The sequence below is a fragment of the Dinoponera quadriceps genome, unplaced genomic scaffold (genome assembly GCF_001313825.1).
Source record: "Dinoponera quadriceps isolate SergipeBrazil2010 unplaced genomic scaffold, ASM131382v1 scaffold3024, whole genome shotgun sequence".
Classification (NCBI taxonomy): Eukaryota; Metazoa; Arthropoda; class Insecta; order Hymenoptera; family Formicidae; genus Dinoponera; species Dinoponera quadriceps.
Window position 1 is genome coordinate 793,574 of NW_014557455.1, and position 27,638 is coordinate 821,211.

The 27,638-nt window shown below is 47.5% G+C and overlaps 1 protein-coding gene across 1 annotated transcript in view; it reads left to right on the forward strand.

Annotated features, from left to right (window-relative positions):
• LOC106749109 (tomoregulin-1-like) overlaps positions 1 to 27,638 on the forward strand; it is a 102,279-nt gene that overhangs the window by 2,322 nt on the left and 72,319 nt on the right. The window lies entirely within an intron of this gene.

The window sequence follows — 27,638 nt, forward strand, 5'->3', positions numbered from 1 at the left end:
CCCCCCACCCTCTCTCTCTTTCTTTTTGCGACTCATAGATAATTTACGAGGTTAATCGTTGCGCAAATCGCATCGGCAAACAAGGTGTAGCGCCTCGTTATTTGGCTTCTATTTGCGACCCATGGTTAATAAGTGCAAATAGAGAAGTAACTAGATAATTAGAGTACTGATCATAGGACAATTAATGGTAATTAATTGCTAAACAATTAATTAATAACAATTAATTACGAAATTAGTGACCATTAAAACAGGGGCCCGCCGATTAATTCGACTCTGATCCACTGACCTGTGCTCGCACAGTCGCCCGTTCTTGATTAATAAATAAACGACTTTTCGGCAAAAGTGGTCTAGAGCGAAATCGCCGCGGTACACTCAGAGAATTAGTAATAGCGGTTGAATTTCATTAGCTAGTTCGAACTTTGCTGTCATTGCTAAAAGTCGGCCATTAGAGATAAAATGTATTTATTGCGAAGTACAACTTTATCGGATGAAATTATTAGCATGAATAGTTAAGGTTGATTTCAGCTGTGTTCCGTCACTGGTTATAACATATATAGGCAATATGAAACACGTTTATATCAATCGACTAAATGATGTAATATAGAAAATTTTTAATGAGCATAGTGACAACGGAAATTATCAATTACGCAATAAGAAGTAATTTGTACTTGTGTTAAAATCAGTCCTATCGTATCTTCTAGATATCGCGATGAAGTCTTAAAAAATATTAAATCGGCCAATGATTTTCACATGATTTCGACGCGATTTTCACCGGATTTTTTTATCGACACATGAATCCGAGCTCCACAGCTAGATTTTAATTCGTATGGTTAATTCTTCCTGTGAAAGTACAATCGCGAAACAATCTGGACTCTAATTTCCGCGAGCAAGTAAGTCGCCCTTCGCCGATCTCCTGCATCAACAATACTCACACCTATCCATCGATGGATATTGATGCTCGAAGTTATCGCGCTTCTTCTATCGCGTACAAAGAGATCGTACCGCGCGTGCGACTACCCCTAACTTCTTATTTGAACTCGCTGCAATTTCCGACGACGCCTTACGGGCGATTCTCTCGCCCCCCTCTCTCTCTCTTTTTCTCTGGTCTCTTCTTTTGACCTCGTCTCAACGTGGAAGGCCAATTCACCTAAATCCCGTGTAATTCGCCGAAGATTCCCGCGCGCGCCGTAAGTTAGATCCGACGAAGGAAGAGGTATTCTTTCGCGAAGCCCTCCTTCGTCGGTGACGCGAGGCTGGTCTTTCATGGGGAGACCCATTGCTCGCAGAAGCGCAAGTGAAGAGAAAGAGAGAGAGAGAGAGAAAGAAAACAAGAAAAGAAGAGAGAGAGAGAGAGAAAGAGAGAGGGACTCGCGTAGGAGGACGGGGCCGTCGTACCGAGATAAGGACGGCAAATTGCAGGCAATCTGGCTGATTAGGCTCCGGGGTAGTAATCTCGGAGATCCCGATGTGCCGGGACCATCTATACCCTATCCCGCCGACTGCCTTCGTCGTGTATCAGCCGAAGAAAGGAGGAGACGGAAGGAACGGAGCGCGCACTCGCGTGCGCGCGCGAGAAAGGCGACGTCCGTTACATCTGCGCGCGCCGCGCCGGGAGATTAGGATTCTTCGAGGGAGCCGGGCGGAATTGAGGAAAGGAGTTCCTTTTCATGCGCCAGATCGACGATACGTGTACATGTTGTACGGTTTCTTCCGCTCGTAATTTTCTCCGCTACGCTGTCCCCTTTCACGTCCCGTCCCGTTCCGCTGCGTGTACCCGTTCGTTTCCATATTGCGCGCCCTTTCGATAGAGTCGTAAACTTTTTGCGACGACTATCGCGGAATATGCCGCGAAATCGCGACGCATTTATCTATTCCCGTGAGAAAGAACTACCGACGGACCTCTGTCATCTATCGCATTGTCGGTGCTCTCTCTCGCGCGCGCGCGTTTTCTCTTCAGCGAAGAAACGATAAGACTCGATAAAAAGAAAAATATAAAAAGCTTTCACCGGTCGACACCGGTAATGACCTTTTCTGATTCACAGAGATAAGGAGAAGCAAGAAAGGAAGGAAGATCAGAATTTGCAAGAGAGTAGAGCATATTTTATCCTTAAAGTTATACCTCCCTTAGAGTTATAGAAACGGCACGAGATTTTAAACGTTTTGAATACCTGCACAATAAAAAAGTTTTATACAACAGCTGGAGATGTCGGTTTGGAAATTTTTTATCGTTCTTGTCACATATTATAGGCGATGCTCCACTTTTTTTTCATATTTTCACTGTGAAAAAGCATTCGTAATTCTGTACAATCAATAAAACTTTGCAGAAAAGAATCAATATTCGATCGGTGAAATCCCTTTAAAATCTACAATCAACCAGAAAAAAATAACAATTATTAATAGTAAATACAATCCAGAAATTTCAGTTCAAAGAGAGAGAGAGAGAGAGAGAGAGAGAGAGAGAGAGAGAGAGAGAGAGAGAGAGAGCGCTTTCGTTTCCCCGACGCGGATTTACGCGACGATGCGAAGAAAGGTGGACAAAGAAAAGCGCGTGTGTACGAGGAAGAGCTTGCACAAAATAAATAAATATATAAAATCCGTAGCACGGGGGATATACTTGCCCACGGAGGGGGGAAGGCAGCAGAGAATGTATTGACCGTGGAGAGCCGAGGTTCGCGAAGAACGAGCAGGTCGAGTATATATATATGCGTGTCGTATCAATTTTGCCGGCACCGTCGCCGAGTTGTCGCGCTCACTTTTTGCTCTCGAGCAATGCATTTAAATTATTTATAATGTGACTGCTTTTTCAATCTGCGTCGGCGAATGACCGCGGCATGGAAGAGGAATGGCAGGAAAGAAATACATACCGGGCGAATTAACGTCGCCGCCGTCGACGAGTGTTGTTGTCGCGTCCATTGTCGTCTCGCGCGTTTCGTGCATTCGGCGTGAAAGTCACGCGCGATCGCGGATTCGACCACGCATGACTCGAGCGTGCCTCACTCTTAACCCTCTCGTGCCTTCGGTGAGACATATATATGTCCCTTCAAAAATTTACATCGAACAGCGAACGTTTGTTACAATTTGGAAAATGTGTACGCCACAATGAATCCGAACAGAAGATTGCCGAACGATTTGCTCGCGAGGTGTTTTATCAAAGAAAGTTCGTGCGCATTTAGACGCGAATGTACACATTCGTATTACACATGCGCTATTTATTCGTTGTTCGTTCGCTCAGTGTATATCCAGCTTTAGACATCTCATATTCGGTCATGAATAGTGACATATTGGGTATCGTGCGGTGAGAATGAAACGTATCTCGATGACACGCACCAAAACAAGAAAATAAAACGGATTCATCCTGGTTGTCGCGATGTCGATCGCGAGAGTCAATTGAGCTGCGAGTGTGTTTAATTTCTGTGACGATTGAATCGTTCACTCTCGCTCAAACACATTGTCGAATTTTCCGAAAACGAATTAATCTGTTTAGAGATAATTGGCGAGATTTTTACATTCTCCTCTCTCTCTCTCTTTCTTTTTCTTTCTCTTTCAGAATACATCCCGTGTTCAATAGGAGAATTTGTATTCTAGTAATAGTATTCTAGTAATATAGGAGACATTCCCGTGTTAGCGACGCTGTAGTCAGGAAAGTTAACGATATCTCTCCGACCCTGTGATGTGAAAAGAGATTATAAAATCCACGGACAAAGATGGTAATAAAATTTTGGAAAAAGAAAAAGCAGAGTGTCGCGCGAGATGCCGGCCCGGCCACGTCCACCGACCGGATTATCGGGGTCAACAAAAGGATTTTAAGGGGATGACGTGGGATTGGATCGCGAGAAGTGCGCCGCGAGGCTCTCGAGATCCGCTTTGTGCCTCCGCTATAATTATTACTTACGGGATCGCCGATCTTCAACGATGCGCGTCAGCCCTCCGCGAAATTACGTTCCACGGAGGAGAGGACCTTGCAGGTGTCGGGTGCCGTGAGTCGAGTGCAATTAAAGCGCACGTTAATTTCATCATCTCTCTCGAAAATGGTCGAAAAATGCCGTTAATTTCTCTTCGATAATTCAGCTCGAATAGAACTGACCGAAACGAACGGCGAAAATCGCGAAAAATTAACCGGGAGTTTTCAATCATGCAAGTTGAAAATTGTACGAATGCATTGTTCAGAAACCCTGGGGAGGGGGGGGGGGAGAAAAATAAAAATAAAATGCTTAAAAAGTTACGCGAAGTTGCGCGTTATCGTATTAATATTTTGTTGTGCAATTCCGATGCCTCCATCGCGCGAATTTCATTCAATTTTACCCGGAGTTTGCTAAAATCGAGCCGGACGAGCTTCACACGAGACCCTTCAATTAATGCAATCGGAGTTAATTAGTCGCGACCCATTCGACCACTCCCTGCCATTTTTTTTCCGCCGTCGACTGCCGACTTGTGGCTGACCGGTCGTGCGCGTCGGCCTCGGAAAAAAAAAACGCCTGCTTGCAATTTCTCGTTTTCGGTGGTCGGTTTAATTAGAAGGCAGCGGGCGTTAAAGCAAACGAACGCGCCCGGCCATTGTGGCCTTTTCCTTTTGCCGGTCGCGCGCAAACATTGCCACCGGACGCTCGCGATTTTACCGTAATGCCTTTGAAAAATTAATTGCAGATGTCGCGCGACGGCGACCAGCGTCGCGTCGGCCGCGCCCCCTCTCTTTTTGCGGCACAGTCGGCGGAAAATGTTCACAGTCTCCCGCCGCAACATTCCCATTTAAACTTGGCCGTAACTTAAATCTAAATTTTATCAACGATAAAATTCCCGGTCGCGCTCGAGCGGCGGTAAGTGGTAATGACCCGCATTAGTCAGCCGCCCAAGTGTCCGACGCGCCCCGAGTATCTACTTACGCCGCATACCGATATTCCTTCGATCTCGGGTGTATCTAAACTGCAGATTACTCACGTTAACCTTGTTTATAGGGGAATATATTGTTATCTGCGTTTATCCGCTGTACACCCGTTATATATCACTCTACATCATACACATGTAAAGTTATTATCATTGACGCCGTAGTAACACTTACTAAAGAAATGAGTTTTCGTAACAATAATCTCTTCACTATGATGACTACAGTGACAGATATCAAATATTTTTCTCTCAGTACACGATCGACTTGACTAAAGGGTTTGAAGAAAGATTTAACAAGAGGATATTAAAAAGACAGAAATAAGAAGGAGGGGGGAGGCAGAGAAAGAGGGAGAGAGAGGGAGTGAGAGAAATAGAAATGAAAGTTGAAAGATCCGCAGAGATATAGTATATTACAGTTTGGCCGGAAGCAGGCTCGGGGTGCTATTGGCTGCGCCGTATCGTGTAACACGATCGCAAAGGGTTCGCTTCCTCCCTGCATGCCCGTGACATCGAGCGGATTTGTACGGAATTGCGGAAAGTGCAGGGCGGAAAAAAAAAGCGGCAGATAAAACACGATCCGGACCACCTGGCGGCTGGGCGAGAGAAAGAGAACGAAGGGTCGGCGCAAGCGTATCGGTCGAATTATCGAGTGGTACCGTTACGGTTTTATGCAGATTCGCGAGAAATGGCGAGCCAGTTTCGGAATTAATGGCGGTCGGACAAATGTTTCGCGGTTTTTCTGCTGAATTATCGTGCCCTCGGGCGCAACATAACGCGCTCGCGCGTTTTCTCCTTCTCTCTCTCTCTCTTGCTCGCTCGCGCGTCTGTGTGCGCTTGTCGCGACGGTTCGCGATACGGTGGGGTACGCGCGGATGTCCCGTACATCACACACGTGTACGCGCGAACATCGCGACACGGTTACGCGTACATGCGCCGCCGGAGAATCGGCTTTGGGTAATATATACATTACATGCACGGTCGCCGGCGCTCGGTTACAAATGCCGGTATAATGCGCCGGAATATGTCCGTTTTTACCCAAAGCTCCCCAAAGTGCCTAAAGCCGACGCGGCGCGGTGCTTCGGGGAACTTCGGGAGAGACGATACGTTAAGCCGGATCGTCCATTTAATTCGGGAGTCCTCCTCCTTTAATTACAGATAGCGGTAGTTTCTTTGCACGGGGAAACAAATGATGTATTTGCATAAGCGTATATCATACTTCGCATAAAGAAGTTACGAATATCGTGTCCCGCATAGAGAGTGTCCCGAATCTTCTTATACATCGCACAGATTCCGATTGGAGAATAATCATAGAGTTGTCCCGAAATGACTAAAAAATAAAAACAAATCACTCCATTGGACACGGGATGTGTTCCGAAAAAAGTGTCACAACCTTCTTATGACTGATCATTTTTACTTATAAATTTTTAATATTTAAATTGTTTATTTTACCCAATCGCAGTATAAAACGGAAAGCAAGAGAAATATTCGCGAAAACGTTGGGGTGATCGAATAGAATTTATTTATGTTTCCCAACATAGAATCGTATATTTGAAACACTTCTAACCGGAAGCGTAGATTTTCCAAGTAGAATCAATAATTATTTTGGGAAATCTGATCGGAGTTCCAATTAGATTCCAAGAAATTTCCTTTATGCGGGATGTCGCGCCCTCAAAAGATCACGCGAGAAATGCAATTTCCAATTAATTGGGGGGAACGTGTAGTAGTTCCAGGAAAATTCAAAGCGTTACGCGATTCGCGATTACTCAGGTGAAAATATCGCGAAGCGGAAAGGGCATTTGCGGATAAACGGTCTCACCGTGCAGATTGCGTACGGATCACATAAATTAATCCCGCGATCTCTTTTAGCCCCGATACCACCACGCTACACCGGATCGCGCGTGTTATGCAGTGTTTGCCGGCCAATAGCGTAAAAATCGTTTATGTACGAACATAACTGATAATGTATTACGGATATATACACCCGTTGGTGTTTCCCCAAAGAAGATAACCACGACAGGGAGAGAGATAAAAATAGGGAGGAGGAGACAGAGAGAAAAAGAGACGCGCACACATGTATGATCCTACGCACATGAATAGATATTGATAATGGATAATGATGCCGATAATATATACGATGCGCTATCAATCGATTGTTCGATGTATCTGGGTCGCGCGGCTCTCCACGCTTCGTCCTGGCGACGTGTCCCGCGAAATATTTGACGTGCCGATGTTTTTAAGATGGTTGGGCCGTGACAATAGACGAGAAAAGAATTTTACGGTTCATTAACATTTTGTACAAAAACTTTATCAATAATCAATATTTTCAATTGAAAACTCGACGATTATATTCATCAATGTGTTCAATTGATTATTGACTCCAAGTTATGAAATATTTATTACTAAGGGCATTATTTATAAAAATGTAGCGGCACTACATAATAGGTAAAAGAGAAACAGGGATGGCTACGTGGCTCCTCAATAAATAGATTACATGTAAACAGTGCTAACTTGAATCTAAAAAAAGCCGATTTCAGCTTCGATATGGTCGAATGAAAATTCGAAAGTTAATTTACGGAGCAACTATCTTAAGCGACCGGTTAGATTCGATGTCGCCGTCGTTGTTGTGGTAATTAAAGCTTCGAGTAAAATTCGCGTTGAAGCGCGATCCTGCAATGAAATTCGCGTTAGAGCGAGATCTGCAATTGAAAAAGATTGCCTTTTAGTCTCGCTTTTCGACACGTTAGTCTCCCGTTAAAAGAATAGTCGGCGCTGTGTATACCCTCACACGCGCGTATTTGTCAATTGGTTAGACGCGCGCACCGATCTGCAATGCGCATCCGCGCGATTAATCGAGATGGCTCGTTGGAACGGAACTTAATTCACGCTAATCGCCTGAGCTCCAATTAATTCCGGTCTCCCTCCCCCTCCGTCTCGCCTCCTTCGCCAGCAAGCCGTCCTCTTTCTACTAGCGTTTAATTCAATTCGTCGCCGACAATCAAGCTTGAGTGTTCTATCCGGGAAGTTTCCGCGTTCCTCCCTCCGACTATCTTAGCTACACACGCCCCTTCTCTCTCTCTCTCTGTCTCTCTCTCTTCTATTTCTATTCTACTCCTCCTCCTCCTTCCTGTTTTGTTGTACTCCTCACTCTCCTTTTCTACCCCGTTTCGCATCGTCTCGTCTCCATTCTCCTCCGCCCGTTCGCCGTGCAACTTTGAGTTTCGTGTTTCCGGGCGAGGACGAAGATTAGGAGAGGGACAGATCTAGCTGGTAAGGCTAGCAGTGATGGCAGCGCGGTTAAACCGCATCCGGAATTACCGCAACAGCTAGTCCTAAGACTTCTCTCTCGCATGCACGGCCGCGGATACGTAGGTTATACGGTACGTACACGGGCTTAACACGTTCCTTACCGGATTGTAAGGCAAGAGACGTCCCGGCAAAGAGATTGTTTTCCGTCGGTACAATTGCGCGCGCGAACCGTGTGCGCAACGGTCTGGAGCTTCCCACGTGCGGCGCGCATCGGTGAGAAAGTTTTTACATGAAATCCATCCTGTGCGATTACTCGTTACGGTACATTTACTCCGCCGCGTGAGAGACCCGGTGGTTGAGCGAGGTTGAAAAAAGGGAGAAAAGGGTACGTGTGTTCCTCGCTGAAATCGAGCCCGGGGTTTTCACCAGGCGACCGTGAAACGCGCCGTTATCGCGCGAATTATGGGAGGATTTAGCATTTTCAATGGCGGCATCGATCAATCGACCGATCGGAGAGACACGATGGATCGTCGCGCCTCTCTGTTACCTGAACTGGGTTGCCAGTGCATCTCTGCGGCGCGAAGGGGACCTTAAATGAAACCTTTCACCGCCGCGTGACTGATCGTGTCACCGTTGCGTCATGAGCGGCCGACGTATTTCGCTGGCGCGGCTAAATCGCTCGCAAGCGACACATGCGGCAACGACGAGGGCCTCCGGGCGTGTAAATACCGCAGCCTGTACCGGAATTACCGCTTCCTCAACGCTCATTTCGATATCGACGTCGATTATATTGGCCGACGGTGGCGCGATTGATAGCCGCGTTGGATAATATCGGGAACATGTCGCACGATTACGAGAGACCGCCGAATTTCCATCGCGCCCTTTCCACTCGCTCCTTGCTTTCGTCCATTTTCTCCCTTCGTTATTTTATTCGTGCCTGTAGTTAAATAAATCAAGATTGGAGCATCGGAGGATCTCAAGGCGATAGAGTAATAGGCTGAGAAGGGTGACTTCCACTAAAGTCGGATTAAACTAATCGATGTGTAATTAATAAGACTTGCCGACGCATCAATGTCCGTTTTCAATTTTATAATTCACCATTAAGCCGCGCGCATTTTACAGCGGTTGTTTGCGCGAACACTGCGTAAGTCACTTGTCTCGCACGTGGACTTCGTTTTGAAATATTCCCGCTTGAAATAAATAGCAACGCGCGATAGGCCGATAAGAGCCCGAGATTTGTGCAATCTTGCGCGGCAACGTCATAAACGGGATTAATCACTCCTGTTCGTACGGAAACGCGACGTTGACGGGAAAATGGCCGTTGACAGTTATCGTTTTTTCGACAAACGGCAAGTATTAAGGGATTATGTCTCGCGATATGTTTATTTGAAGCGGCCGGTCCGCCGCCGCTGGTAGAACTGAAAAACACAATGATATTTATTCCGTGAAGCGGGTTATCGACGGCCGTAGATTCACACATTCGCGCATGCAACGAGCCGATAACTATTTCTCTATCGATTAAAAACATCTTTTCCCGTCTTTCTCCCTCCGTCTGTCTCTCTCTTTCTCTCGCACGCTCGTTCGCTCGGCTCGCCTCTCTCGGTCCTCCTAATAGCGCAAGTTTTATATAGAGATTAAAAAAAAACACTGCTCGTTCTTGTGGCAAACTGTTGCCGTGCAATTTTTCATCCGGACGAATGCCGGTTACGCCGATGAGAATCGGCGGCTCGCGATCGCTTGATATATTTTTCAGTCTTGGGTTATTTATAAAAGTTTTGCTATTTTTCGCGGCGCTCGCTACAAATCATCATTGTCAGAACGGCGCGCACGCGCGAATGTGGGACACAATAAATCATAATAGCCGCGCCGTGTAATGGAATAAAAATCGTATTTGCATGTAGTTGCGTCGCGATCTTTTATTTTGACGTTAGTGACGAATGTTGTTTCGAGCTATAATTATTTTGACAAATGGACGTACGCGCGCGCCGAATGTCAGGCGCGATAAGGGAGTTCCTTTTATTCCGGAAAATCCCTTCGCGCAGCTAATGGACTGCAAATATTGCACGGCCGAAAATAAAGCGACAAATATTTCACGAAGGATTCACGCGAGCGAGTGACTTGAGTGCGGAGCGGGTGCGGCGCGTTAGAGTTTTATCGCGGGAGGAACGTTGTCGGAAACTGGCGAGATAAAAGTCCGAGAGGATTTTTCAATCCCGGAACTTTACATTGTTGCGAAACGTACGCTCGGACGCGCGTGGTTCGATCCCTCTCGAAGATGGCTATCGCGTGGTCGTTGGGAAACGGCCGATGAAGCGGATCGTTAGCGACGATTTTCGCTGACCGCCGGAAATCCGCCGGCGTGGGTAGTTTTGCGCTTGTTTTATTTAAGACGGCGAGGTTACGGCCTGCTCGTCTCGGCGTTTTCAGCAGCGGTGATTCCTCAAACGGCGAGAAAGAAAGGCCGCCGACGAGATGGGCCGCGCGAGTTATCGGGATATCGACTAGATTTAGAACTCCGTGTGAGACGCGCGGGGATTCCGCGTGTGCGAATCCCGGAAACGGGATGCTCGGCGAGCCCCGGCTCCCTATATCCGCCACCGGGGCCAATCTCGATCTCGCTGCTTTCGTCGCGTCCGGATAGATACGTAACTTCCCGGCTGCCTCCCGTAGCGAAGGAATCGAACGACTCTCGGCAACATTAAGAAAATTGGCCTGTCGAGCGCGGCCGATATTATCCCGTCGGATGCGTCGAAAGCGTGTAACGATTTCAATTTTTCTCTCTTCTTTTGTCCCTCCCTCTTTTTCAGATCACATCGTAGCTGATTCTCCGGAATGCATAAAAATTCCGAGACATTTACATTCCCACGAGTCCCCCCGAATCGAAATTTATTATAATATTATTATATGTATAAAATTAAAAAAATTTTTTAGAATAAAAATTAATGAAAATTGCCATTTTCGCTGGCTTTTAGCATCAAAATAGGTTCTTATGAGTACTCATATGAATTTAGTAATCGAAATGTCGAAAGTATTTACATTTTTAAGGTAGTATTAAATCTGTAGAATTCAAGGTCCCAAGAAAGAGAGAAATTAACAAGATATAGTATCGTCAAAGTAAGTTTTCATTAGTTTATAAGCCATCTATGTAGACGAGAACTGTCCTTAACAGCGTCAAAGTAGCATCAGAATTTCGATTCCGGTCTTCGGCTGAGTCGAATCCGATTTCTCTTCGGTAAGATTCCAATCAATTCGCGTCGGAACTCCAGAATGCGAAACGAGTTCCTCGCGACACATTAATTTCGGGGTTGTTGCGCTTTCGAACTGGGCCATCGATAGCCGCGAGAAGCGAACTCGTCCTCGCGAAGGGGAAGAAGCATTTTAAACTTTCGATTCAGCGATTAAATTACCCTTCTATCTCTCTTCCTTTTTTTTTTCTCTCTATATTTCCCTTTCTTTCCATCGATATCGCGATATCGTGGAAAAGCAATTATATCTGGAGTGGGGCATTGTGAAAAGTTGCCAATTAATCGCGCCGGTCGGGCTTTTTTTTTTTATTGCGCCCTCACTCTCATTTGTCCTTCATCGTGCAATCTAAATAAGGGTTTGTAACATTAGCCGAGCTTGATAACCGAATATCGACCATGCTTTAACGAGCTCCAGAACACGCGCACCTATGACGTGTCGCCCTCGCTTTATCTGCTTGCTTCAGGCGAGATCGACGATGCTCGATGTGGTAGCTACATGTGTACCGTACCTGTAACGCACGGTTTGAATTAAACTACTACCGCCACTCGCGCGAGAGCACGAGCGAGCGAGTGAGGGAGATATCTCATTCCTTGTAATACGCATCTATATTCGCGCGCGATTATAAGTACCCGTTCGAAATTTAAGCGCGTGTCGTCTCGTTCTAACTTCGTGTGTGCGGGATTTCTCTCGCAAATTTATTGAAATTGCGATCACGCAATATGTTCGCGTTATAATCACGCTTTATACATATAATTAAACCGTCGCCTCGTTGTACAATGTATTATTAAGCAAATCATCATGAAGCTTGAAATGTAAAATAGGACGATGCTAACGAGATTTAATTTGAATCTAACAACCTGCGAGGTGTGTTGAAACACTGCCCTCCGCGATGCGTAATATCGTTCTCCCTTAAGGTAGTAACATAAAATGAATTTCTTGAAAAATTCGTTGAGGCTTGCATATAGATTTAAATATTACTTAATTATTGGCGCAATTAGATTCACGTAGAGGTAAATTGACCATTCGGGAGCTGAGACGTTCGCAAATAACAAAGACACGTTTTATACGTATTCCTTGAGGTTAATGCTCTCTATTTTTAATCTAAACCACATTTAAGATTTTAATTAAAAACCACTGTGGTATTAAGGACTAATATAGAGACATTATATACAAATTCCAGCAAGATACGAATTAAATGAATTAAACATAAATAAATAAGAATATTTCGGGTGAAAAACTTAAATTTAACGCAAAATGTTTTACCAAATGAATTTTTTACCGCACGAATGGACCTTTGCAGCGAAATGATTTGCAGTGCTGTACTCATTACTATGACTATTGATTATTCCTCGGTGATAATAAACTGATTGCACTTTAGAGAGTTCAGGTTGCTTCAGGAACGTCGTCGATCGATACGGAATGTCGCGAGATAGCGGTAAGGGACATTTTTTGCGAGCCGAGGGAAGAGATCGGCGGCGGTCTCGCGCGCGGCTTCCGCCGTAAAATCGAGTGTCGTCGACGTTAATGCGATCTCGCGTCGCGTCCGCGACGATCCGCACCGCACTTCCGTTCCCTTCGCCCGGGGTATTTACGGCCCCACTAATTATCGTGATATTTTCGTAACGCTTTATATCGCGCGACATAACGCGAGAGTTTGCTATCGCAACAAGTTCCCTCGTCAGACCTGCGGTCTTATTGCACCGACGTAGGCGATACACCCGATCGTATATTACAAACTTTAGCCGTAACTAATGCCGTGCTTCGCCCGCGTTTGTTCAACAAGAGCCTAAGACGTTGCCGGAGGCCGCACCCCCGCTGAGAAAGCAGCTCGAAATTTCAGTACCGCTTTTCGCGTTATTAGGGTTTGTATCACGAATTTCGCGAGGAGACGGCTGAGCCTGACGCGAGGTGACGCGCTCGGTCGGTGAAAGTGCGATTGATCGGTCCACCGCGAGACCGACTGCACGCGACAGCGTTTTCTCTTGCGGACAGAACGGATTTAGATTTAGGTCGTGGAACACGCGGCAGCTTCTCGCACGCGTGGAAAGATCGCCATCACGGTCCTTTTCTCCCTCGGCCTAAGGAAATGAATTTGAACGCGAAAGAGTAGAAAGAGACTTTCTACCCCTTCTGTACTTGAACCGCGACTTGTGGCTTTCCTCGGGAAGAAATTCGACTCCGGCGATATTTTTCTTTTCCGTTACACAGCCCTCACCGTGACCCGATCGTTCTCGTGAACGTCGCGACGATACTTTATCGCGGGAATAAATTGGACGCGCGATCCCGCGGAGAGCCGTTTTTACGTACACCGCGGTCGCCGTTTTCTAATCCAGTCCCCGACCGGGTTGCAAGCAACTGTCGGTTAATTTTCCGCTAAGTAAACGCACAGCGCCGCCGCGCCCGCCTCCCAAGAACGAAATCGATAGTCTATTATTCGGGCTTAAGTCGCGCGATTTATGTGTACACTCCATCTTCGTGCTCGCCTCTCGAGATTCTAGCGCGCGCCTGGCCTAGGTGAACACATTTCGATCTTCCGGCTCGACACTTCGCTACGCGCTCTTCCGCAACCAACGAAGATATATACACACCGTATTACATACCGAGGCTGGGAGCAGTACGGGCCAGAAATTATCTCGGAATGACGTATTCCGGTGAAATCGCATAACTCCCATTTTCTTGCCGGCGGCATCTCGCCGAGTGCCTGCTCTGATGGTGTTTGTGCGTTGATAATATTAATCCTTTGCGGTCTTAAGCCGGGATATACTCGGCAAAATAACTCGAATATCCTGGGTTACAGTCGCAAAGGTTAAATTCGTAATAAACTGCTATTTCCGTGAATTCGTCTTTCGCGAGGGCCGGCGAAATCTCGTCGAGCTGCGCCCCGTCATTGATGTCCGTTGTTCTCACGCTGCTACACGCTACGATCGATCGTGTCGATCTCGCGGAAAAATGGAAAGACTCTTATTCGAGCCCACGTAGGAATTCGTACACATTCGGCGGTTAATGGAAACTCGCGAGGTACCAATTCAGTAGTGACATACACGGATTTCACGTTACGATACCAATGCCTTAAATTGGAAAGCGGGAGACCTCACCAAGTGGTGAGAGTTGTTGATTGGTAAGCAAGGAAGACCCGAATTCGATCCCAGCTTACATCTCTTACCTTACATTTCTCGAGCATATAACATTCAACTGATATAAATTCAACGTATAAATAGTAGAAATTAAAATTCAGAAAGAATACAATTCGTGATACACACAAGATTTGTCGACGAGGGGAATCAGTTACAGCATGTCTGTCTTTCGAGCCTTCATCGTTGTCATCCCAATATTCCAGTAGTATCAAATCCGGACTGGCATTAGTATTGTTCACTAAAAATCGACACTGAGTCAGTACCAGATCAACGGTTATTTTTTTTACCAAAAGTACGGCTAACTCTCCGTGAGCGACGAAGGAGGCAAGCGGATAAGCCGCGTAAAACGAGACAACCTCGTGTATATTTCATCACAGAAGCTCGGGCAAGTTTGCGAAATTTCAATAGGACTACTTTGGAAACAAACGGTTCGTGTGACCGGCATTGTTCCCGGTCGAAAAGCCTCCAACTTGCAGCCGCGATGTTGTCGCGGCACCGTCTGCCCGGAGACTCCGAGAGGAAGAGGCCGAGGTGCTACCATCCCCGGGAGGGAACAAAGAAAAGTTGGCTACCGCGGCGAGTTAGCGGGGTTATCTGGGCCGCGTTAACCCTTTCTCCACTTGGCAAGCTTTCCTTGCGGAAAGGTTGAGAGGCGTACGAGCGAGGGTGTGCAGGATCGGGCGTGGAATAGCTTTTATTTTCAAGGAACCTTGTCCAACAAGCCGTCTGCCACAATGGCGCGAAAGTTTCTATTGTGTGTCGCGCCACTGCGCGCGTGCACGCGTACACTCGACAATCAGCCGAGAAGCTTCACTTTTTGCCGGCTCGCCTTCGGCCGCTATTGTCCGATGATTGATGATACCGTGGCTATGCTTTATAAGTGGAACGGAAGAAAGATCGACGCGAGAAAGTTTAACCCGGGAATTTATACGCGATAGTTGAAGAGTAGGCGACGTTTTTCTCCGGCTCGATCGTTGGTTTTAAGCTTGCAGGCCGAGCGCGGTGATTGTGGATTTTGTTGAAATTAATAGAATAAGGACCATTGGTTTCATTTGGTCTCGCCGATATATATATATATATAATATATATATATATATATATATTGAAGAGAGATAATATTAAAGATATATATATTATTGAATAATATATATATGTTTTTTATATTTCGCAGATATATTGAAGATATATATAATAGGGATTAGCGGATAATTGTTGAATTAATTCTCTCTTTTCCTGGCGAACGTTCGTTTAAATTGCGATTCGGGAATCATTTCCTAGATCGAGACAATCGATGTTCGGTCTGCGGGTAATTACTCGTTTGACTCCGTCAGTTCGCGTTTGCCGTTTCGTACAACGTTGCCTTTCATCAATCCATCATCCATCGTTGATCAAAACCTGTTCTACTCACGTCGCATGTGATGACCCTTGATCTGTCGGTGTAAAAATTGCTCTTCCATTTTCTTCATTCTCATCATTCCACGCCCGTTCCACGAAGCACGAAGCGACGAGAGTTCCGTAGTTTTTCAAGTGCGAATCCTCCGAGTCAATATCGATGAAAATTCAATGTTTCCTCTGCATTTAATCTTTTTTCTTAATTTCAAGAAGTAATATGTTAATTATGTAACATAAATGAGCAAATAACAGCTTCTACCGCACGGAGCAAGCCACTTGCGGCATCAAGGCGGGACAAGAGTTTGCACAGTGACATGTTTGGAAATTCTTCATGTCTGGTTCTTCAAATTCGATGGAATTTGTGATGGGTTTGTGTGAAATCCAAATTTCGACTCCGGTGCCGCCTTGTTGTCGGATGCCGAATTTCCTCAGCGACGCGTAAATCTCGCCGATCGCCGGGTACTCACGTATCACGCGTCGTGAATGTCGCGCGATCTTAGGCCTCTCTCCCAGACCCTGACCGGGAGGGCCCTTCGTCGACGTAATTCAACGTTGAATAATGCCGGCGCCTGCGACGGAATGACCGAGACGGATTGCGACGTCATAAAACCGTCGTTAAAACTTCACTGGTAAAATCGTCGGCGGCTGTCTCTACGGAATACGACGAATCGTTCCCCCCGTCGTGCTACGCCGCAGATTATCCGCCATTTACGGGAATCATCAAGGAGAGCAATCAGTTTCCACGAGATTAGCCGTTGAATGCGATACCGCGCGCGCGCGCGCGCGCTGTACGTTACCGCAGCCTCTTTGTTTCGTCTACAATACGCGCGCTCTCCCTCCCTTCCAGTCTTTCGACAATATTTCCATAATTTCGGTAATATCCGCGCCGGTAACTAACCAACGTTCCCCGTTACGACGTCCTCAATTTTTTACTACCGGATTTGTAAATCCGACTCTTTTGTCCGGTTACACGGTACGCGCGCTCGGAACCGAGATTAATTTTTTTTTTTCTTCTCCTTCGGAGATGCAATAATACCCTTTCGCGAGTACTACCGCCGGCGTGATTATCTGTGACATAAGCTCGTCCTGGGGAATTTTATCGTTGAAACTTAAGCGAAGGAGGCGGTCGAAGACGCCCGGTGCGGGGCACGAGACGTCGAGTCGGCTAAAACGAGCATCGCTGCCCTCGGCAGCCGAGAGAGCAGATAACCGAGGAAGGCCGGGCAAAGAGGAACTTGATGGGAGGGGGGAGAGGGGAGCGGGACGGCTGGTTGCGGTTCCGCGATTATGAAAAGTTGCCGTCATTTCAGAATGCACTCGCGCGCGCCCGGGAGTTGCTCAACTTTTTTACGAGTTATCGAACTCTCGAACTCGCGGAACCGAGGGGGGTTGACATAATAAGAGTCCGGAGCTAGTTAGTGTGTTCGCTGAAAAAGGACTCCGGCTGTGTTTCAGCGATCGCGCGCTCGCCCTCTCACGTTCGGCCGTTCATAATGTAATGCGTAATTAAAACGTACCATTGTGGCATCAAGGGAGTTCCATCCCGGGATGCCGGGATTATAATAATGATTTCTCTCCTCATTGAATATCGTAATAAAAAATCGGGGGGGGGGAGGAAAAAAGTTTTTGGTTTTACGAATATAATCAAGACGAAGGGGAGACGTTGAATTCTTCTTCCTCTTGAGTAAACGGGATGAACTTTTCGCGACTTTTCCTTCCCCTCCTCGATCCCTCGCAGTCTGATAACTGTGTATTTACCGTCCATTTTCGAGCTTACGTGCTTAAATTAAAATGTATGCCATTGTGAATCGAAGAGAATTCTACGACAATCCTGCACTCGGAGGAATGAATTAATACCTATGAATAGCAGCTGAATCTCATTAGCTGGTTCAAGATTTGCTGTCGTTGCTAAAAGTTGCCTATTAGAGGTAAAACGCAGTTACCGCGTTTAGAACTTTATTAACTGACATTACTAGTATGAGTAGCTAAGGTTCGTTAATTATGCTCTTTCTCTCTCTCTCTCTCTCTGTAAGAAATATTGAATTCTTCGTGTTAAGTAAACACGTAGCCTTCTTATCCGCGTCTCGTTCTTTCGCATAGCCGATTCATCGTCTATTTCCGAGCCCGCATGCGTGAACGCGCGACAAGAGACGTATCGACTCGTTTGCAGGTAGATTGCATCCAATTAGAGCCAGTCTCGACCCAGTTACTACAGAAGGATCAGATTGACGTATTTACGCCCTTGCGCACGTAGTCCCGGTGGTTAGCCAGCCTCTGGCCATTGAAAGTAGCATTCAATTACGTTAGCGAGTACAATAAGGGCGCGCGGTAATTCGCATATTTCATATTATACAGTAGAAATGCGGATCGTGTCTAGAACTTGATATCACGTTTCGCGATTACGCCAGATCATTCCGATTGTATTAGGAGACACAGCGGGACAGAGGACTTTGTAGGGTACGACGGCGGGCAAGGTTGTGTCTAGATAAGTAATATAATAGCAAAATGCCCGTAACACATTCGGTCGGACTGCTCCTTTGCTCCCGTGATCTCCATTACAGAGAAATATATGGAAAAACGCTTACTCGCATCTTGATATGAAGAGAAACATTCTCCGTTTATCAGTTCGTTTATCGTTACTCCAGTTGTCACTGTTGTAGTACGACAACCTCATTCCAGCCAAATTTTTGCTGTGACATCGTTTCCAACGGCTAAAAATGTTGCTCCACTTTCGCTGATACAACTTTGTCAGAACGTCGCGATGACACTGTGCCGGAGAGAAATGCAGCGATTTCAGCTAACAACGTTATCGTTCGAAAGCTTCGTGTGCTACTTGGACTGTTTCACATTCCGTGCTGCGACTGCGACGATACTGCGTCGGCGGGAGAGCGTAGCTGTCGTTGAGTATGATCAGTAATTGGCGTGTATCAGATCGAGATGTCTGTCGCTCCGGCCGATAATCGCCTTCGCCAGGCGCGAATCTCAGGAGGGCGGTTCTCGCTCAGACACCGTTGATCCTCCGCCGGTTGTCTCGTTGCTGCTTTGTCTCCGGCATATTCGGGCGGTATGTCAGGAACGGTAAGCAGCAGCGATAGTTTGCTTTAGTTCGCTAAGCCGGAGACATCTCTCCGGCCCGTGAACTCCGTCGTGCTCCAACTTAGTCGGCCCTAAAACCGCACGCGCCCGCGTATACACTCGCTTTACTCGTCAGACGTTAAGCAGACGTCGTCGCGACGCCGCAATGGCATCCTCGTCATCGTCGTCATATAGGCGCGCACAGCATCTCGGATGCTCGAAAGAACCCGCGAATTCGAATCGGATTTTACCCCGCCCCGCTCTCCCCGCAGGCACTGGTAATCAGATTCGTAATCCTGCAAAGGGAAATAATTAGTGGAAACCTCGACGAGGTACGTAAGACGATTAAACTCGACCGAGAGGCGCGTTATTTAAAGACGCTTCGAGATAGGTAGAAATACGCGACGGTGCGTGATGTGGTAAAAAGCAGCGCCGCGCGGTATGAAAAGTTCGCGCTCGTTGCGGAGGGGCAAGGCGAGGGTAACGATGAAAAGCGCCAAAACTGACATAGGTATTAAAAGTCGACGTGTTCCCTGGCTATGAAATACCAAACTCTTGGTGTTTTTCTTCCATAGAGAGAGAGAGAAAAGGAGACGAACGACGAGCGAATACAAAGGAACATAAATACAAACGAGCAAAAACTGATAGTCGAGAGACGTAGCTTCGGAACTCGATCTTTCGCATTAACATAACGAAATGAGTTTATATTCTCTCCGCCGCCGAAATTGTATCTCGCTTATTCGAGCAGACATTTCCACGTCGCCCGTCAGACGCGAGCGCGATCATCCGGGTCTCTGTTTTTCTTGCGAAGCTAATTACTACACGCTGCCTTCGACAGCGAGGGAAAGCTGTATCGTCTCACTCCCCCGATAATTTAACATCCTCGTGGCGAAAGTTTCTTCACCGGCGCGTCATACTTCTCTCGGCGCCGCTTAAGCGCAGCACCGGCGTCTACAATAGCGGCCGCAATTGAAACGTTTAATCGTCTCTCCATTATGAGGAACTTGATATCGTTTCCTCGGTGTAACCAGCTGCCGTTCGACGAGCCTGGTTACCGGGCGCTGCCACGCGGCGCGTATAATTAAGTCTTCGAGATTCGCAGCGGGCGGGCGCTCGCGCGGCGTTCAGGTGGTATCGTCACCACCGCTGTCGGGACACCCGGTGTACTCAAGCGGGGTAATTGAATAGGGTTTTCGAGCTGCTGGCTACACCTCCCTGACCCTGGAGGAATGGCTTGCGCATCCATGGATGTATTGTTCGGGCGCAGCCACAGGAACGCCGGCCTGTCGATATATATCGTACATTCGCGGATAGCCAATTGCGGAGTGAGCTTAATTAAGGTATTCGCGGTTATAATGAAATTCGGACGCGGCGTATTTAACGGGGAAAATAGCGCAGGCGCTAAAACATAATCCGAGTCCTCCATAATTCCGTTGCCGCTCAACGGGACTCCTCGCGCGGGGATTATAAATTCGGCGCCTCTCGATGTGACGTTCCAGCTCGCGAAGGCGCGAAATTAGATGTCGGGGTAGGGACGAAAGCGTCACTCTCTCCCTCTTCACCTGTCGCCGGAATTAGAAGCTTTCAGACACCGCGTGGATACAGTCTCGTAAAAATGTTAAATATCCGATTTACGATCATCGCCATTTGCGGATATCAAGATTGAAACATTTTTACCTCGTACCCCCTTAAAGTGATTCCGATCGAACCAGCGAAAAGAACATTTCATCGAATTTCCGTGATGAATAATCTCCATGAAACCCATATCTAACGTTCACTCGAAATCAAGCAAAGAGCGCTGATTTATCGTCGGTTTTTTTTCTTCGACGTCAACTCGCCGATGCGTCACAATATATCGAACGCTCGCGCGAGCAACGGAGAATTATCGACGTTATGACTTTGAAACATCCGTCATATCTCTCTTTCGTTGATCCGTGTTGCGTTCGGAGGAGTTGCGCCATTTTTTGTCCCGAGTGCTTCGTGTACACGGCAGCAGCCGCGAACAGATTGCAGGTAGCTCAACGTTGATCTAAACGACCACTACGGGAGGGTTACCGCGCCGGGCTTTGGGTGTCGATTTGTTTTCCGTATCTACCGGCGGCCGAACACAGCCGCGAAGCCTTAATTAAGACGGACGAGCTCGCGCTATCGCCGGGCCATTTACTTGAGCGGCAAAATATTGCACTTTCAATACGCCGCTATGGCGCTCGTGATTTATGATTATACAGTTTTTACATCATCGCGCGCGTTCGCTCTCACGCGTGTGAATACGCGTTCGCGTTAGATCTCACTTTGCCGGCCCGACAATCGCGCCGCGGTGCCGCTTTTAATTAAGGCGTTGTTCACGAAAAATTGATCGTGCTGTCGCGCTGCGAGAGACCCCGAAATGTTGATGCTACTTTCACGCTCTTAAGGACTAGGTGTTTTCACTTACTTGATTTACAACGCTAAACCGAATAAACCGATTGCGTTAACGTTTCGAAATCACTGTAATTTTGATACGCTGAAAAGATTCCGAAGAAAGAAACGTTTGTAATATTGTAATAATAAAGATATTCAAGGAATATTACTCAATAAATAATCTTAACACGTTGAATTCATTTTGTGATTGTATACCACAATTATCGTAAGAGTCAGTTATATCATCAGAATTGAACCTATTTTCCTATTAGAGATTTGACACAGAGTCCAAATTTTGATTTCGGGATCGCGTGGATACCGTAGTTTGCCGACTTTTATCTTTTTTTTTGTCCTCATCGTTTCAAAGCGTTGTCGAAGCTGTTGTCCTGATGGACACCGCGAAACGTAATGACCAGTTCGCGAACGATTAAATGTCCCCGTAAAGATAAAAAGTCACCGTTATCTGCGGTCATAAAAAATCACCAACGACTCTGCGCGCGGAAACGATACGCGCGGTCTTTATCACGCGGCCAATTAAATCCTTTCGCGATTCTAATCGTGCGCTCAGTTTCTCGTCGTTTCGGCGCCGAGACGAGCGACTAACGCGAATAATGCGCTATCACTCGGTCGGGTTATCAACGCTTCGTCGTAATCGCAACATATTTCAGACGAAGGCCGCCCCACACGCGCCGTATGATTGCGTATTGTTTGAGTTCGCTCAGGCGACGCTTTGAACTGACAAGTGCACAACCGACCGCCACTATCGCCGCCGACAATCGCGGCGGCGTGGTCGGCTATGCCAGTGTGTGTATCTCTGTGTGTGTCTGTGTGAGAGAGAGAGAGAGAGTAGGCAATTATAAGCGCGCCTTAATTAGCGGGGCCGGTCCGCACAAAGCGCACTCCGCATCCAGCCAGACGCATCGTCACGATGATACTCCACTGCGGCTGAATCCGCGCGACGACGGATGCTTGACGCGAATTGATCCCGGCATTCAGCGGCGAGATCTGTTTGCGAGAAACGACGTCGATTTAGGCGTCCGTCTATTCGCGCGAGCGATTTCAGGTCATGACATATGTGGAAAAATGTAAATGGTAAGACACATACGAAGAAAGAAAGAAAGTGCTATATTCGAGTAAATATTTGCCAAAATTAAATATAAAAGTAATTCTTTTACTTGGATGAATATTAATTAAACGTGACACACCGAGAGAGAAATAAGTGCTTTATATCTTCTCGAAAGTAGCATTCTTTTCATTCAATGTGCGAAAACATAAACTATAATAAATATATCGGACCAAAATTTCGACTCGGGTCGATGATTCCCTTTATGTAATTATTCTCTTTACGGTCCGGTAATAATTGACTGGTCAGGTTGGTCAATTTACTTATCGCTTACGCTGTTGAATGTTTTATGAGCCTGAGACTTACATTCTTCTTTTACATTTATCGTCGCGACGATGATCGCGAGCTCACGGCATGAATTTGTCTAGCGTTGAAACAGCCAATCAATATACAGTCTTTGTACCATTGACGCTTCTAATTGGCTGTCAACGTCAAACAAGGTCACGCTATGAGTTTGCGATCATCGTTGTGACAAGCGTCGCAACCGACATTGCGATAGATATAGGACTGCCCCTTCAAGTAATAAGCAAATTAATCAGTCACTATCAAGAGTTCTAATGATAATAATAATAACAACAATAATGACTTGTTTAAGAGGAATCCCTTTAGCTACATAGCAGAATGAAAATGACATAGCGCGAGAGAACAGAAACAAAAATGAAACTAAGAAACAATAAATAATATATATATTAATTAATGGCAAAGGGGGAAAAATGGAAATAACGTCAAAGAAAAATTTCACGAAAAACTAAAAAGAATATAAAAAGGGATTTTTGTAGAAATATGATAAAAAAAATTACAAGATCGTTGAACATTTATTTTTCTAGAAATTGATATGTAAAGTTTAACCCTCGCCGACTTTATCCGCGCAAGGGCGCGATTAGGGTGTTTTCCTCGATGCGCGTTTCGGCGAAACGAATGCTCGAAAATGCGAATAGCTCGCTTTTGCGACGTTCGTCGACTTCGCGGGATCGATATATCGTCACGCGACGCTCAACAGCGAATCGACAATGAAAGACTCGCCGAGCGCAAGAAATTGCCGGCGCCGTTGCCATTCTTGTTTCGGAAGCATATCGCCGGAATATCGCGCTTTTACGCGCCGTAACGTAACGCGCGTCCGAGAGAGAGAGAGAGAGAGAGAGAGAGAAACAGAGAGAGGGAGGAGAATCAGATGGATGGCGGAATAAATGTACATATTTCGTGCGGACGTGAAAGTGGCCCTGCGCTTTTTCTAATGTGGAAACGAACGCGGCGCGCATTCAGATATCTTATAATAAATGCACATATTTCGTGCGGAGAAAAAGGAGATCGGGCGAGAAAGAGAGAGGGGGGGAGGGAGGGACAAAGATAATCTATAGGTGTGGGAACAAATGCGCGCTGTAACGTCCATTTTTCTAAAGGCTCGCGGCTGGGACAATGAGTGCTTTCGAATGCACAAGATCGAACGTTATACATCGTCGGAAAAGTGACGTGTCGTGCGTTCGTCCTCGAACATTGTCACGTAAATCTCCCTCTTTCTCTCTCTCTCTTTCTTTCTTTTTCCCATGCACGCATGGTGACTGTAATTCGAATTAATCGAGCGAGCGATGAGTAACTTTTCACGAGGAAAGTTTCGCGTTTTCCGTCCCCCATCGTGTAAAGAGAGCCATGAGAAAGATTAGGGTGCGGAGGGTAAATTGACGAAGAGTTATTTTCATCGCGAATTAATGAAGAATTAATGGGAGCGGAGCGCGAACGTGGCCCCGGTAGCTGCGCCGGGGCTATCGCTGATGAGCGCATCATCCCTCGTTTCCTCGCCGGTCCGGCAGCCACCCTTCTTCGCCGCTCCATATCACTTTATAGTCCCGAGACGCCATTAAATCGTTACTCGGAACATATCCGGGGATTTATGCCGCGCCTAGAACACTGTCGCTGGCCACTCGACCGGCTCTCGTTACAACCCCATCACACTCCGCGCCATTTATCCTGTCTACCTGTGCGTCGCGGCGCGCAAAAAGCGAAGTGGCATCGAACGAGCGAGCGAGAGAGAGAGAGAGAGAGAGAGAGAGAGAGAGGGAGAGTAGATCGCGTCAGTCGAGCCCGTCAAAAAACTCGCGAGGCCGTATACACAGCGGGACGAAAGAGAGAAAGAGAGCCCTATTTATATCGTGCCGTTGGCGCGACGCGATAAATTCCCGCGGATTTACAGTCACAGTGGGAAAGTGCCACGGTACGCCGCAAATATTATTCACGGCACGCGGCCGTTATCCGGTAGGCGCGCCGTCATCGCGCGCGAAAATTCAGCGGGCGAAACCGCGAAGAACCACCGCCGCCGTTTCTCGCGGCCATCGAGTCGACATTTCGGACCTATGATGAATCTTTAATTCCGCAACACGCTAAGAGAGCTAAGACAGCAAAGGAGATTCAATTTCACAATTTTCATGGTACAATTTGTCCCTACTTTCATCATGATAATGTCTGAAATTTTCGCTTCTGCTATTTCAGCGTCGAAACGGGTCGTTTTACAGTAGCGATAAAATGAAATTTGTACGATTAATAAACGTTCAAGAAAGAAGTTATCGTCAAGATAAATTTTTCATTAGGCCGCCGAAGTAGGCGCGAACTGTTCCTAAAAGTAGCGTAAAAGTAGCATCAAAATTCCGACTCAACATGCGGTCCGTAATATCGCGTTGGACCTCGCTCGGCGCGGAATGCGGAACGGTCGCGACCCCGACCGTCCGCCATTTATTATGTTTTTGCCGCGCGCACTCTCTCTCTCTCTCTCTCAGCAAGATCCGATGAAAGGATCGCGATTTCGCCCCGCGACACGATATTTCTCTTCGGCGCGGCGAATTCCTGCGGTCCGGTGTCGCTCGACCGAATGTACCTCGGACGGTATCGCGAATCGGTAAACAGATGGGTTATTTCAATAGACGGTACAATGCATCGCTCGGCGGACCGCGACGGGTTCGAGTTTATTCGTGCCACGGCGCGATTTCCCCGGCGTTTCTTGCGATTTTTCCCTTCCACCGTCGCTCGTTGGTACGTTGATTGTGCGATGAGAAATATAACTCAATCGGACGAGGCGAACAAAAGCGCACCTCTCTCTCCCTCTCTCTGCCTCGGGAGGGGAATAATTTCATGTATAAGGAATTCAATTACGGGGAACGGAACGCTTTTCCCCGGTACACGACGTTGGGGATGAAGAAGTCCGCGCGTTCGCAGAAGAGTCACGTCGATAATAGCACTCGGCGGCGGATCCCCGACAAATGCCGTGATACGCGTTCCGCTCGAATGAACGCACCGGGACGTATATACATTTTTTATGGCGCCGCGTCTCCCGACGTTGCGGAGATTTCGCGATCTCTCGCGCGGCGAAGCGAGCGCGCTTTTATCGGCGGCGCGCACGATCGAGAGCACGCGGGATCGATGACGAGGAAGCGACGACTGTCACGTCTCTCTCGTCGCGGATGGAGGGATCTTCTCGTCGCGCGACCTGCTCGACGACCCGGCGTTCACGGCGGAATCTATATGGAAATGACGCGTCGACTTTAGATGCTAGGATTTACGAGGCGCCTCGGCCCCGCGTATAAAGAGCCGCGCGATGCCCGCGAACTCCGCGTAAGCTCGTATAAAACAGCTCGAGCGAGCGCGAAGAGGTGCGAAAGAAAGAAGCGGGGAAGGCGGGAAAGAGGGACAGAGATAGCGGCGGATTGAGTGAGCTCGAATATAGTTTGCGGGGAAAATTGTTGTAGCGACGCGCTCGCGATAAGCGGCGCGATAAACGCGATCTTCGGGGGTTTCGCACCCCCCGTGAAACAGACGACGAATACGGTTTTTACCTTTGGTAACGACGTCGCGTCCGCCGCCGTTTGCCATTCGTAGCCTCTCGCGGAAGCTGGCTACGCGGACATATCGCGGGGGCCGAACGTCACTCGGGGGATATCTGGAAGAATCTCGGCGCGTGTGCATGCGTGTGCGTAGCGCACTGAGAAGAAATTGCTCGTACTCGTAACTACGGTAAAATTTAATTCCTATCGGAGGTGCACCTCCGCGGAGTCCGACCCGCTGAAAAATGCGCACATTCGATCCAGCAGTCAGGAACGGAACGCGAGAGCCGTCGATCCGCGCGCATCGTCGGCGAGGCGGGTTAACACCGCGAAATTCCCGGAAGAATTCCGAAGTCGCGAAAATCTCGAGGACCTTTGAGGAATGCATCTCCGTCGCGCTACGTCGGGAACGTGACCTCACGACGCCGCCATAGAATTTACTACAATGGCTGGCAGACGTTTCCGTTTCGCCGCTGCCGTTCTGCAAACAGCACTCCTTCTGGAACACGCGCACGGCCGGGACTTAGCAACGTCCTGGGAGTCCGGTCTGAATGATTTAGCCGTGCTTTACATCCCGCGGAATCTAACATCGCGCCAAATCAGGTTTCTCGTTTTATCCGCGGATCACGCGAGACCGCCGTCTCGCCCGCTCAGTTCCGAACTGCTCCGCTGGTTATAATCGTTGTCGGCCGATAAATGCGGTAAGATCGCGCCTAATTTTTCACCCGGAATTGAAGATCGAGGATTCGAGACGGGGCCGAAATCTTCGAATACGGGCGTACAATAAATTACGAGGGAAATCCACAATATTTTCAATCACCACTCCTGTACTAGTATTCACGAAAAAATCGATACCCCGCCTTCGCGGCACTTCGTCAGCGATTATTTCCAACTTGGGTTACAGCGTGATGCGGCGCATAATTAATCGTTGTTAACAAACCGGGCGTAATCATAATACCTCGGGAGAACGATATCCGTGTCAACAAGGCGTTCGGCTCGCGCGTTTCGCCTGGATGCCTGGTTACGTTTAGTTGGAAACGAGATTCCGCCAGCGAGCGAACGAGGGAATGATTTCTCTTAATCACAGTTGCGGACTATTTCGCGGCGATTGTGCGGCCGCCGCGGCATCGGTTGTTGTACGCGATATTATTGGCGTAAACTCATCCTGAAGGCGCGGTCGTCGTCGTCTTCGGACCGGCCGGACTCGATGCGGCCGCGCGAATCGAACTTGCAAATCGAATTTGCATGGAACAAGTAGTTACGATTCCCGGCGACTCGTCTCTCCTGCCGCATTTCCGTTCCTCTCGTTTGCGTCGCGCGTATTTCCGCCGC